Raw genomic sequence first — 13,049 nt, 5'->3', positions numbered from 1 at the left:
ACCATTGTGTTCGTTGCAAAAAATCACCCAAAATAGACCTAAATTTCGTCCAATTTGGAGTTCGGGAACCCAAGATATCTCAAGTTGAAGTTGGACTGTCCAGAGCCCTCCAAATGGAATCTTTCAGGTACAAGAAATATAACTTCTAATTATTGCGTTAAGGCCCCTGGAATCCGAACTTTCGCTTCACTTTGTCTCCGGCCGACTATCAATAATTACAAATAAACCCCTATAGACCATTTTCGCGCTTCGTTACGGAAACGGCCGTAACTTCTTTATTTCAACTCGGAATCAAGTGCCGTTTGAACAGTTACGAAACTGACTCGATGGGCTACGTATCCATGCCATTAAAACCTCTAAATAGCTTAAAAATATTTCCTTACCATCATCTCCTCCATTTTCACAAGAATTTACCTAAAACCTGAAAAGCACAAGAAAGCAGCGAGTAACTCTGTCCAATGTGGTAAAATGTATGCTTTATGCCCTAAGATTTCACACATAAATGTGCTCATCACCCGCCTGATATGTGGAATGGTTATCTAATATTTTCCCTGTCATTAAAAAGAACAGCAAGCTAAGGGTATGCATTGATTTTTGGGATCTCAACAAAGCCACTCATAAGGATGAATACCCAATGCCCATAGCCAACATGCTGGTAGACTCTGCGTCTAAGAACCAGATAATGTCTTTCATGGACGGACACGCAGGGTACAATTAGATATTCATAGCAGAAGAGGATGTGCCGAAGACAGTGTTCCGCTGTCCTGGAGCGCTTGGAACCTATGAGTGGGTCATTATGCCGTTCGGCTTGAAGAACGCCGATGCAACTTACCAAAGGGCCATGAATGCCATCTTTCATGATATGATTGGTAGGTTTGCGAAGGTTTACATCGATGATGTGGTGATTAAGTCTAAAGTCGAGGAGGAGCACCTCAACCACCTAAGGAAAGTGTTCGAAAGGATGAGGCTCCATGGCCTCAAAATGAATTCCCTCAAGTGTGCTTTTGGGGTAGCAGCCAAAAATTTCTTGGGGTTCTTGGTCCACCGAAAAGGGATTGAAGTAGACAAAAATAAAACCAAGGTCAATAAAGAAGCGAAACCACCCACTAACAAAAAGGAGTTATAAAGATTCCTCGACCAGGTTAATTTCCTTCGACGATTCATCTCCAACTCGTCTGGTCGAACCAAGGCATTCTCCTCGTTGTTAAAATTAAAAGCAGGCGAGGATTTTCGTTGGACTGCTGATCATCAGAACGCATTCAAAGCAATCAAAGAGTACCTCGCCAAGCCGCCTGTACTAGCACCGCCAAGAAAGGGAATACCCTTGAAATTATACATTTCAACCACAGACCATTCCATTGGGAGCTTGTTGGCCCAGGATAATGAAGCAGGAGTCGAATAGGCCATCTTCTACCTTAGTCGGGCTCTAACAGAGGTCGAGCAACGATATACCACTATGGAGGAACTCTGCTTGACATTATTCTTTTCTTGTTCAAAGCTGCGGTATTATCTGTTACCCACGAAGGTTGAAGTAATATGCCAGACCGACGTTATCAAATATATGCTCACTCGACCGATCACTAGAGGGCAAATTGGGAAATGGACCTTGGCGCTGGTGGAAGTCACCCTATATTATGTTCCCTAGAAGTCCGTTATGGGTCAGCCATTGGCCGATTTCCTAGCTGACCACCCTCCCATCCAAATCGCTAGGGATGAAGTACTGGACGAAGCACGGGAAGTCGCGTATGTTGCCATTACCCCATGGCTGCTATCATTTAACGGATCCAAGTCCAACCAAGCAATCGGAGCGGGGATAGCCATTCGATCACCGAAGGGAGTGGAAACCCAGCTGGCGGTGCACTTGGGCTTTGCATGCTCAAACCAGGCAGAATATCAGGCCCTCATTATAGGAATGAAGATCCTCCTTGCAATGGGAGCCCGATCGGTAGAAATAAGTGGGGATTCCCAATTGGTGATTAAATAGGTGGCAGGAGAATAATGTTGTGAAAGCGAACACCTAGTTCGTTATCATTCGTTGGTATGCAATCGGTCATTCAATTTGATGAGGTATCTGTAAGATATGTCCCTCGGCTAAGGAACCAGACGGCCAACAGCTTGGCTCAGGCAGCATCAAGTCTACGTTTCCCGGAAGATTATCTCGAGAAGACTATTGTGATACAAAAACAATTATTTTTATTGGTCCTCAACCTAGACTAGGTGGAAGACACCCAGCCTGACTGGAGGATGCTAGTAATACAATATCTAAGGGACCCTAGCCTCAATATGGATAGGAGAACTAAGTACAGGGATTTGAGCTCTATTCTGGTTGGAGAGGACCTCTTCAAAAAGGGGAAAGATGGCTTGTTGCTCAAATGTGTTAGCCTCAATAAGTCAATGGTAATAATGGCTGAGGTTCATGAAGGAATTTATGGTACACACCAAGCCGGTCCCAAGATGAGGTGGTTAATCAGAAGGCATGGGTATTACTGGCCCACTGTCATGACGGATTGCATAAGATATGCCAAGGGATGTCAAGCTTGCCAATGGCATGGTCCAGTACAGCGGGCTCTGACTATGAAATTCAACCCGGTAGTAAAACCATGGCCATTTAGAGAGTGGGCCATGGACTTGATCGGGAATGTAACGCCCCCAACCACAAAGGGACATTATTTCATAATTGTGGCAACTGACTACTTCACCAAATAGGTAGAGGCCGTGCCCATGCGATCGATCACCCAGACCGATATCATCCAGTTCTTACAAACCCAAATTATCCATAGGTTTGGGCTGCCCAAAACCATCACTTGCGATAATGGCTTAGTATTCACTGGGGACTAGGTCCTTGCTTTTGCTGTAAGCCATGGGATCACCATAACACATTCCACGCCTTACTATACCCAGGGGAATGGCCAGGCCAAAGTGAGTAACAAGATATTAAAGAATTGTTAGGCCAAAGTGGTGGAAGACAACCCAAGGAGATGGACAGAGTACCTGTCTGAAGTCTTATGGACATTCAGGATATCGTAATGGACAAGTATAGGGACTACGCCATTCATCCTGACATATGGGCACGATGCAATCTTACTTATGGAGATAAGCGTCAAGTCTGCCAGGGTGGCGTTCCAACAGGGGTTCACATCGGCCACCTACAGTGAAGACATGTTGGCTGAGCTTGAAGAATTAGATGAAGTGCGCCTCGCGACCTTTAACCGGATACTAGTATAAAAGGAAAGGGTGGCTGCAACCTATAACAGAAAGGTGGTTGCCAAGAACTTCTAGAAAGGAGATTTGGTGCTAAAGACCGTCCTGCCAGTTGGTTCTAAGAATCCGGCCTATGGTAAATGGTCCCCTACTTAGGAGGGGCCATTCATAGTGCACCAAGCACTCAGGGGCAGGCCTACAGGATAAAGGAAGTAAAAGGGGTTGTCCATTTGAAGCCTGTCAACAAAAATTTTCTAAAAAGGTACTACCCCACGATGTGGGACCTGGGATGAGGAACCGCCTCATTGTATTCAAGATGACCAACACAATTCGGTCATTCCGCGACAAGTCTCAAAATACCAGACAATAAGAAAAGTATTCACACTAGGGGACATACACCCTAGATTTTGGACAGGCATGCAGGCCTAAATAAAACTATCTTTAGGGAACGATCCCCAGAGTTCATCCCATCGAGATTTTAGCTTGATTGCTTGAGTAGAAGCCAATTATACAGTCTGCCCAGCCTTCAATTTGGACGCTTCTATAGCAGCGGCCTTCAGAGATTCTGTCGCCTTGCGTAGGGCGTTGAATTCTACAAACGAGCTCTATGCCAATTGATCCTTTTCTCCCCTTGTATGATCGGCCGCAGCAAGTTCGGCCTCCAAACGAACAATCTCAGAGTCTAAAGAGGTGAGCTCATCTTGGAGTTGCTTGGTAGCGATGCCCGATTGTTGGAGTTTGGCTTTGGATGCTTCCCGCTGGGAAGAGAGGGCATCTCCATCTTTGATGTCCTTCTTTAGGTCTCAAACAGACCTAAGAGTGGGAGGGACTGTAGCAATCAAGTCAAGAATAGTAGGAGCGGCCTTCGCGACCCATGCCTTAGCTGGATTTGGAAGGGAGGTACAGGCTGAGAGGACTTGGAGCGGTGTAGTTAGAGCGAGCAATCGGTCAGAGTTGAACTCCCCAGCAGGAAGCTCAACAAATTTAACAAATGCCCGCTTGGCCTTCTCAATTTTTGAAGGGGCAGAGCCTAGGGCTTCCGTTGTAAGATCTTCACCAGGAACCGTCAGGTAGTCTGCCATAGCAGAATCAAAATCAAAATCCTGGAGGAAGGGAACACATGGTCAAAGAAGGGTACAAAACCAATGAACCAGCAGGAAAGGCAGCATAGTAACATACCAAGAGATTTGGAAAAGGACTCCGGGCTGGAGAAGGACTTTGACCTGGAGAAGGGCTGGAAGTGCCAACATGTTCACCCGAGCTTATGACCTTGGAAAGTGGGGATGAAACAGCAGGGGCCGGTGGTTTCGAGGCCACTTCTTTATGGGAGCCCACGACAAGTACATCACATCCTCCTCTGAATCTAAGGCAAGGTTCTGGAGTGTTGAGGAGGACGAAGAATGGGCTTTCCCCAGGTTACGCCTAGAGCGCCTTAAGAGGCTTGACGGTGCCTCTGAGGACTCCTCACTAGTGGTAGCCTCTCGAAGGGAAACATTCCGGGGGGTTTTCGTGTGACCTGCTTCTTTTTTCTTTGGGACTGCCCTGCTGAGAACAGGCTTGTGGGACCTGGAGGAGGAGCTTTTCACTTGAGAGAAGCCTCAGTACTAGTCTGTTGAAAAGAAACAAGCCGGATAGGGTAAGCTTCTGTAAAAACACAAGGATAAGGGCAGCCAATCAGAAAAGGCCAAAAAGCATATAGGGATAGGATAACAAGGATACCATGCTTGGCAGGGTTAACCGCCTGAATAGCATGCCTAATATGAATTATATCGTAGTCATTGGTGTATGCACCAGAGAATTCAATGCCACCTGACCACATCCAAAGGTGGGGATTGATGAGTTTTGCCATGCCAAGGCCGGCGTCAGACAAAGGTGGTTGCCTATCCATAAAGTTTTTGAAAGAACGGTCAAAGCTACTCATGTCCACATAGGCCCTTTTGGAAACCTTACGAGCGTTCGCAGGCTGAGCTAGGAATTCATCGCGTTTCTCGCGTCAGATTTGGTCTACGGCCAGATCATATCGCCTTTGCATGATGCTTCGGTCTGGATGGTACTTGATGCCAAAAGCCTCCTCATACTTTAAAATTGAGTTCAAGGGCGACTTACTTGGAACGTTCTTAACGGGGCTCTTGCCTTTGGTGTCCTCCATCTGCATCCCGAAACCAGAATCAACATCATAAGTAATTGGCGGACAGGCTTCAACAACCAAGATAGCAAAGAAAGTCGACCACCAGGCTGTGAACTCAGGATAGGCCGAAGGTTCAGAATCGAAGGGTAGAGGGTGAAATCTGAATAAGACAGAATCGCTCAAAGAGGTGACTCCATCGATCTGGTTTAGCTTCCTTAGGACAGGCCGATCTGGTTCACCTCCATTTTCAGAAAAGTAATAAGGAAGAGGGACAGCCTGGCAAAGGCTAAATTGGCGAGCAGAACACTGAGGGTTGTACACCTCTACCCCGCACGTGTTGTTCCCTAAAGGTTCAAGGGTTACACCAAAATGGAGATCCCAACAGACTAGGAATTTCTGCCACAACGCGGGATCGAACTGGGGACTGCGTAAGGCAGTGAGCAGCCAGGAGGGAAGATTCTTATAAGTGTGATAGGGCATAAACAAGGAAGGGGAGCAATGTTTCTCTAACTAGAGGAAAAATGAATGCTATTCCTCCAGAGAAGGCTGTTCATCCTCTTTCAATTCCTGCATAACATAGAGGGCAATTGTCCAACACTTAAAGATGGGGGAAGAAGTGTAGAAAGATGGGAAATGGGCCCGCAGCCAAAGTTGTAAAAGCAAAAAGGGGCCACCACCGGACTTAAAGTTAGACCGGACTATGGCATTACAGCCTCGATAAAGCGATGCCAGGGCAAACGAAGCCAGGTGTATAGAACGGCCTTGGGATAGGGTGTTGGCCAAGCGGAGATAGGTCTTAGCAATCTTATTGGACTTAATGCAAGTGAGGTAGCGACAAATCTAAAAGAGGAGAAAGGCCATGAATTTGACCTCAGTAACTGGGCCCTTGGTCTAACAGACAACAGACAGGTAAATGCCATAGCTAGCCCTTTTCGTGAAATCCAGATCATGATGCACCTCAAACCCTTTTGAATCTTGGGTCCCAGCAGATGCTCCATGAAACTCTGGGCCAATGGCTTTGAGGCCAGTTAGGGCACCCACATCCAGGAGGGTGGGGCTCATAGGGCCACAGGGAAAAAGGAAGGTGTTGGTAGAATAGGACCAAAAGCGGAGGGCAGCTTGTAGCAAGGAAAGGTCAGGAGGGACAGAGATGCAAGACATCTCCACAACATCGAGAATCCTTAAGGCGGACAGACGGTCACGCTGGTTATCTACAACCCGGTCTACCCATGTCTCCCAATTAGGAAGATATGATGGCTAAAGACAGCAAAAAGGCTTTAGTTTGGCACTGAAGGGCTTGGGAGAATAGAGAAGAACAACATCCTCATTATGCTGAGGGAAGTTGGGAATAGGGACTGGTGTGAAAAGCTGAGCTGGGCCAAGTGCAACCAAAGGAGGTTTAGGGTTAGGGATGAGGACCTCAAACCGAGAAGAGGTTGGAAGCAGGGCTTGTTTCGCTTTCAGAATCCTCTCCAGCGCCTCTTCTTTTTGAGAAATGATAGGAAAAGGTGGAGGATCTTCCATAGCGCAAGCAGAAACAGAGATGGAGGAGTTGAAGAAGACGATGAACAGTAGAGGACGATGGAGTCCAGGGCTTTACACATTTAAAAGGAAACCCAAAGTGGAGGAAACATGGCGCCGGTTTGAATTTTGAAATTCAAATAAGAGGAGTGATTGCCTTGCCCATTGGGAAGGCCGACGGTTGAGGTAACGACCAAGGCGGTGCAAGGGGGGAACCCCAAGGTTGAAACGTTGCAGAAGGATGAGAAGAAGTTAACCAACGGACGCGTTAATCGGATGTGGCGGAGAGGTTTTAGGCTATGTAATCAGTGGGGTCTTGGGAACCTAAAGACTGATGTGAGGAGTTGCACAACCTCCTAAGGCTGTTAGGCCACGTGGCATCGCCTCAAGAGGTTGTGAGGGGCATTGTTGGGGCTCGTTTCACGCTCAATAATGGGCCTGACACATCATCAGATGAGGGTGGCATAGGTTGACTAGGTCAAAGAGAACGGTTGAGAGATAATCACCCAGGAAGGAGTAGTGCTTCCTATTTCCCAGCTTAGGGATAAGTCCCACCAAGTCCACAATAGCATAGACGAAGGGACATGATCAGGAAAATGCCTCAGCAAGGGGCCACGTGGCGAGCAGAGGGGATAGGGCATGAAGGCCACTAGAGGGAATGGCGGCTACAACCGACAGGCATAGTCTTTGTTGGGTCCATCTATAAAAGCCAAGGGAGGTGTCGCGCATAAGGACATACACAACAACTCAAGACATTACTTTTAGCATTTACCTTTCAGCATTTACTTGTTAGTGCTTCATTTTATTTTCTTTCTCTTCTGGGAAGTGTACGTTACAGTTAACGGATTAGCCATTGGGAGGAATCAGGAGCTCGTCCACCTCAATAGAATGGTATGATCTAGAATTGGTTTGTTTACTTTCCATTATTCAATCAGTTTGTTCAATTTCTGTGTTTGTCTTTTGCATATCATATAAGTTCCTATTGACAATCTTGCGCTTTGTTGTTAAGAATCCCATCGATAGCGATACCTTTAAAGTCTAACCCAAAGGTCCTTAGAGTTACTCAGGCACGAGGGAACCCTAGATTCCCTGGTTGAAAGTCAGACAGGCAAATCCCAGACCGTTTGAGCCTGCGTCAAAGGTTCTAGCACGCCCTGCACCTATTTTGCCCCTCGCCATTTTGTGAGAGTGTTGGACATTTCTTCCACCAACAGGTACCCATAGGCTCCACTTTTTGGAAAGCAACTAAACGTAGACTAGATGTCGCTAAGGAGACTCGAACCACCGATCAAGCTCCTAACATAGTTCTCCCAAGGGAGTAGCGAACCAACAGGGCAAGCCCTGGATCGACATATATTAATTTATATAAAACTTAAGAGAAAAAGAATGTTATTTGGTGGTGAGACCAGCCGCCAGCGCCTTGGTCCATGAAGGAAAAGCTCAAGCTCTATCTCCTTGCTCTGGTAGCTCAAAGCCCACCGGTATTGTTGACCCTACGATTGCTGTAGGATTTTCTTCATAAACGAAGCTCGCAGGATCTAAAGTTAAGTTGTCCTTCAACCTAATCAGAGGGGAATCCAGTAGCTAAAGGGGCTGAGCTATCCTGCACGCAAATTCCGATTAGGAATTGGATAAGGGCAGCCTATTGAATGTTGAATGCACGAACCAGCTAGTCTTCCTGCCCTAAGTTCCTTGCTGAAAGCAGGAATTGGGAAAGGGCAGCCATACTCTGAGCAATGAGCTAGTGAGCTAATCTTCCCGCTATTCCTGACTTTGAGGAAGGAATAGAATAAGGAAATACCATCTCTATGAGCGGATAACATCCCCCTGAGGGGGTGAGTGAAGCGAGGGGGAGATCAGTACATCTAGGAGCGAAGCCCCGGAATGGACACTTTTGTGTCTAAGAATCTTGAGTTAAGGTACCCTAGAAGAGCACCATACATTAAGAGTTAAAGAGAAGCCTTAAAGGTCCCTTTATAGGCTCAAGTGCGCAACATGAAAGATTAGTTATATTTATCTTATAATGAAGCTAAAGCTCAAAGACGAGAAGGCATCTAATGCGAATGAAACAGTGGATAAGCCCACTGGGAGGGGATCCAGTAAGAGTTCTTCAACCTGTTGCCTCTTAGTGAAAGCATTTGTATCATGAAATAAGAATACCCCTTACTCGAAAGAGCCAACAATGCTGGTGCCGGTATTCGCAGGAATAGAAGAGATAGATGCCTTGCTCTTTTCCCAAGGAAAGTACTGTTCTACCTCTGTGTAAAAGCGAAAATACCACTCAAATCAATGCTTATGCGTACATTCCCATTGGTTAGCACGCACATGCAGACTCGATCTAGAGGTCTGGACAGCATTCTCTCACCCAAAATTTAATTAAAAAATAGGATCCAGATCCTCTACGGCACATTGCCCACCCTGAGCGGCACAGACTGAGCCACGTGCGCAAAGACCACCATACCCCTGCCTAAACGTCTTACCCAAGCGGGGGTCAGGTGATCATTGCGCGTGCGGCCTAGTCTACACTGCACAAGCCACTATGGACAGCTACGCCGTAGACGATCTGAATTGTAAATAATAAACTTGCAGCAACGAGTAACGAGTCAATTTTTTCCCATTTGTACAACAGTATACCGTTGGACCTGGAAGTCACCTAATTAATCAGTTCTCTCCTTGTGTGTATTCTGTAATCTGTGTTTTTTGTTGTGAAGTGGGAACACGTAAGGGCTAGTGGGTCTTAGACTGAATTAATGAGGACAAAATCGGGTAGCTAAGGTTCATCTGTATCCATCCACCAGTTTTGTCGGCCCAGTAATTACATGAATTTGTCATTTTTCTCTCTCTCATATGTAGGTACTGAGTTGGGTCTCCATTCCATGGCTTATTGCATGGTTACGTGTTTCCATTTTCATAAACCTGTTTCCAATGATAGAATAAAGAAAGGAACGTCTCTTGAATGAATTGCTTTCGATCTTACACTGTCGCTTTCCTCTTCAAATTCCTTCATAAGAAGGCATTGCCCTTTGCAAAAAAGGATTCATTTTGTTGCCACATGTTGAGTGTCGGGACTCGGGACAGTTCATGGGTGTTTAACGACATGAAAATTTATATTGATGAGTCAGTATCTCTATCTATTATTGGTTTTTGCTTTCCTGATTTCTTTTTTTTTTTTTTTTTGTATTTGGGGGATTTGAATGTGAGGTTTGGCAAATTGGAATGGGTAGGAAAACCAAAATCAGATCCGGATCGAGTAATCGGAATTAAATCAAATTGAATAGAATTTGATTACAATTCGGAATTGAGGAATAGAACTGAGGTGGGATTTTATTACTTTTTGAATCCATCATTAGAATCGACAGTTGGAATCGAAATCGAATTGAATTTGGATACCAATATATTATAGTACATTAATATAATACAATACTAATATATTATAACATTAACATATTATAATAACAATATATATTATAGTATATTAATATATTAATATGTTATAATATATATTTTACTAGTATTAATATTAGATTTTAGGGTAAGAGATTGCTACCTAGGCCTGTAGAGCCTGCATGCTCACGTTGGCCAATGGGAGTGTACGTGCAAACATCAACCTAAGTAGGCTTTTCAATTTTCCATGTGGACAGGGCAGTACTTTCCATGGGGGAAGGGAAGTATTGTGTATAGACGTAAGAACCACATTAGCCACGAGACTAGGTAGCGTTCTTTTCCACTAGATTTTATAATACTTCTATATTATAATATAATATATTACACTATATTATAGTAAAAAGAGATTGAAACGAATAGGTTAGTTTGAAGATTACCCGGGGACTGGAAATTGGATGACAAATATAGATATAGGGAAAATGATACACACGTTAGTGGCGTACGTCATGTATCCTCTCACACTCTCTTTCTTTCATGACCTAAATGAACTTGTCAAATTAACCGAAAATGATAGAATAACCCGGACCATATTGAATTGATTCCCTATCAAGGCGACTTTGGTTTGAGGTATTACTAAACCGGCTGAAAACCAGATTGGACCGGACCAACTAGAAACAGCACGGAAACTGCTAAAAAACCAAAAAAATGTGTTTCTTATAAATTGTTTACTTTCATGGTAAACCGAAACCGAACCAGACCTAGTCCGATATCAAACCGTAAAAACCCAAGAAGAGAAAACTGAAATAAACCAAATTCAAACCGAGCCTTCTCTTATGGCTTCAGTTTCACCCATTGTCAGCTTGAAAACGAACCGGTCCGGATCAAACCAAATGGACCATTTGGAACCCCTACACTCTGTCGTCTCTGTATATGAACTATATCAAACATCCAAATCAAATCTGGACTACCATGATATCCAGTGCAGTGAAATTTTCCCCACGTTACAATGTTCAAGTTTAAGTTCTGCGCGTTACTACGTCCGGCATGGGGACTCTATTCCATACAGCTGGCATGGTGATCCCTCTACCCAAAGATACTCAGGGAATGGGTCGATAGAGTAGTTAATCAAAGCAGATTATTTGGCTTTCGGAAGTAGGATGGGCCTGGCCAAAACATAAATGAGGCTTGCCATGGATATTGTTTCTGATGGATGGGCAGATATTGCAGATTTTATGAGGAGCTATTTGCACGTCCACTGGGAAACTGTTCTTTCTCGCACGTGGTCCAGAGCCATTGCTTGTTTGGCTGAAACTTGCCACATGGAAGGTAGCCACCTCAACCTACAGTATTAAAAATACGAAAAGCCAATAGGGCACGTGGCCTCAATTATTCAGATTGGCATGAAGTATACCACCATTATATATGATTGCCAATAATGTGCCCCTAAGTTTGCCAATGCCGTTTCCCACTCCAAGCCCAGCCAAGGCCCGGAAGGTGAGAGTTTTTTGTTTTTCCCTCCTTTGCTTAAGAAGATGAGAGAGAGAGAGAGAGGGATTTTTCCTCCTCATGTTTCATTGATGAAAAGAGTTGAAACGATCGATGTGGTTTCTTCTGATTTCTTGTTATGAAACTTCAATAACAAGAAGCTTCACAATAGTAATAATAATAATAATAAAATTGGGTTTACAATTTTTTGATGAAAAAACCAAATTCATTAAAAACTAGGAAATACATAGAGGTCTGGTCTCAGTAGAACTATCAGAGAACTTTAGAAATCTAGTTGAGGTTGCATAATTATGGGTAATATTCACATGATGTCTACTAACTTTATTGATTAATATGTTGGTCAAACAACGGTCCAGGGATCAAACCATGGTTCCGTAGGGAAACCAATTATAAACCAATTAGGGTATTGCACGCCCTAGGTTATCCCATGGTGTCCCATGGGTGCCCCATTTTAATTTTAGGGTGTCCCATGGTTTCCCATGGGAACCCTGGTGCATCCCTATTAGGGTTTCTCCTTCCCTATTGCGTCCCATAAAATTAATTATCACAATAGGGACGGAGAAATTCGTCTCTAGTCCATCACATGGCAAGAGGGATCCATCCCATTCTCGAATGCGCAGCGGAAATTAATCGATTCGAGTTTCTTTCGCATCCCATAAATATTAATAATCAATGAACAGAAGGAATTAATAAAGAACTGCTAACCTGGTGAGCCTCAAGTGTTGCTCCTCCAATAGACAGTGGTTCTTCCTCCAGTAAGCGCTCCAAGCAAATAGATCTAAACCTCCAATGGTGCTCCCAAGGTTTTACACATCAATCCCAGATACCCTCAAACTCCTCAGCACATATCTAGGGTTTCATAAACCCCAATTCTCAAACACAGGTGAGAGAAGCAAGAAGAAGAAGAGAGATCACAAGAGGGAGAGAGAGAAACCAAAAATGCAGGAGAGAGAGTGTCTGCTCCAAAAACGTGGAGAGCTTCCTCTTCTGCGTTTTATGGTCCCCTATTTATAATAATAGGGTTTAATTAAATCCTAGATAGATTTAATAGAGCCCTAGTGAGAGTCTGACTCTCTCTCTCTCTCAGTCTGGCAGTTCTGTTTAAACTCAAAGTGCTACACCGGTGAAGAAGCAGAATCTAATAGGGAAAATATTAATTAGATTCTTTATTTAATTATTAATGAATAATTATAATTAGCACCAAATCCATTAATTAAATAAAGAGCCAATTAAATTAGCAAATTCCAAATAACTCCCTATATGATAACAATTTATCATATACAACCCCCCCACTAATCAACACCATCAT

This window comes from Telopea speciosissima, chromosome 1 (genome assembly GCF_018873765.1).
Source record: "Telopea speciosissima isolate NSW1024214 ecotype Mountain lineage chromosome 1, Tspe_v1, whole genome shotgun sequence".
NCBI classification, from domain to species: Eukaryota; Viridiplantae; Streptophyta; class Magnoliopsida; order Proteales; family Proteaceae; genus Telopea; species Telopea speciosissima.
Note: the sequence above shows the minus strand (reverse complement) of the source record.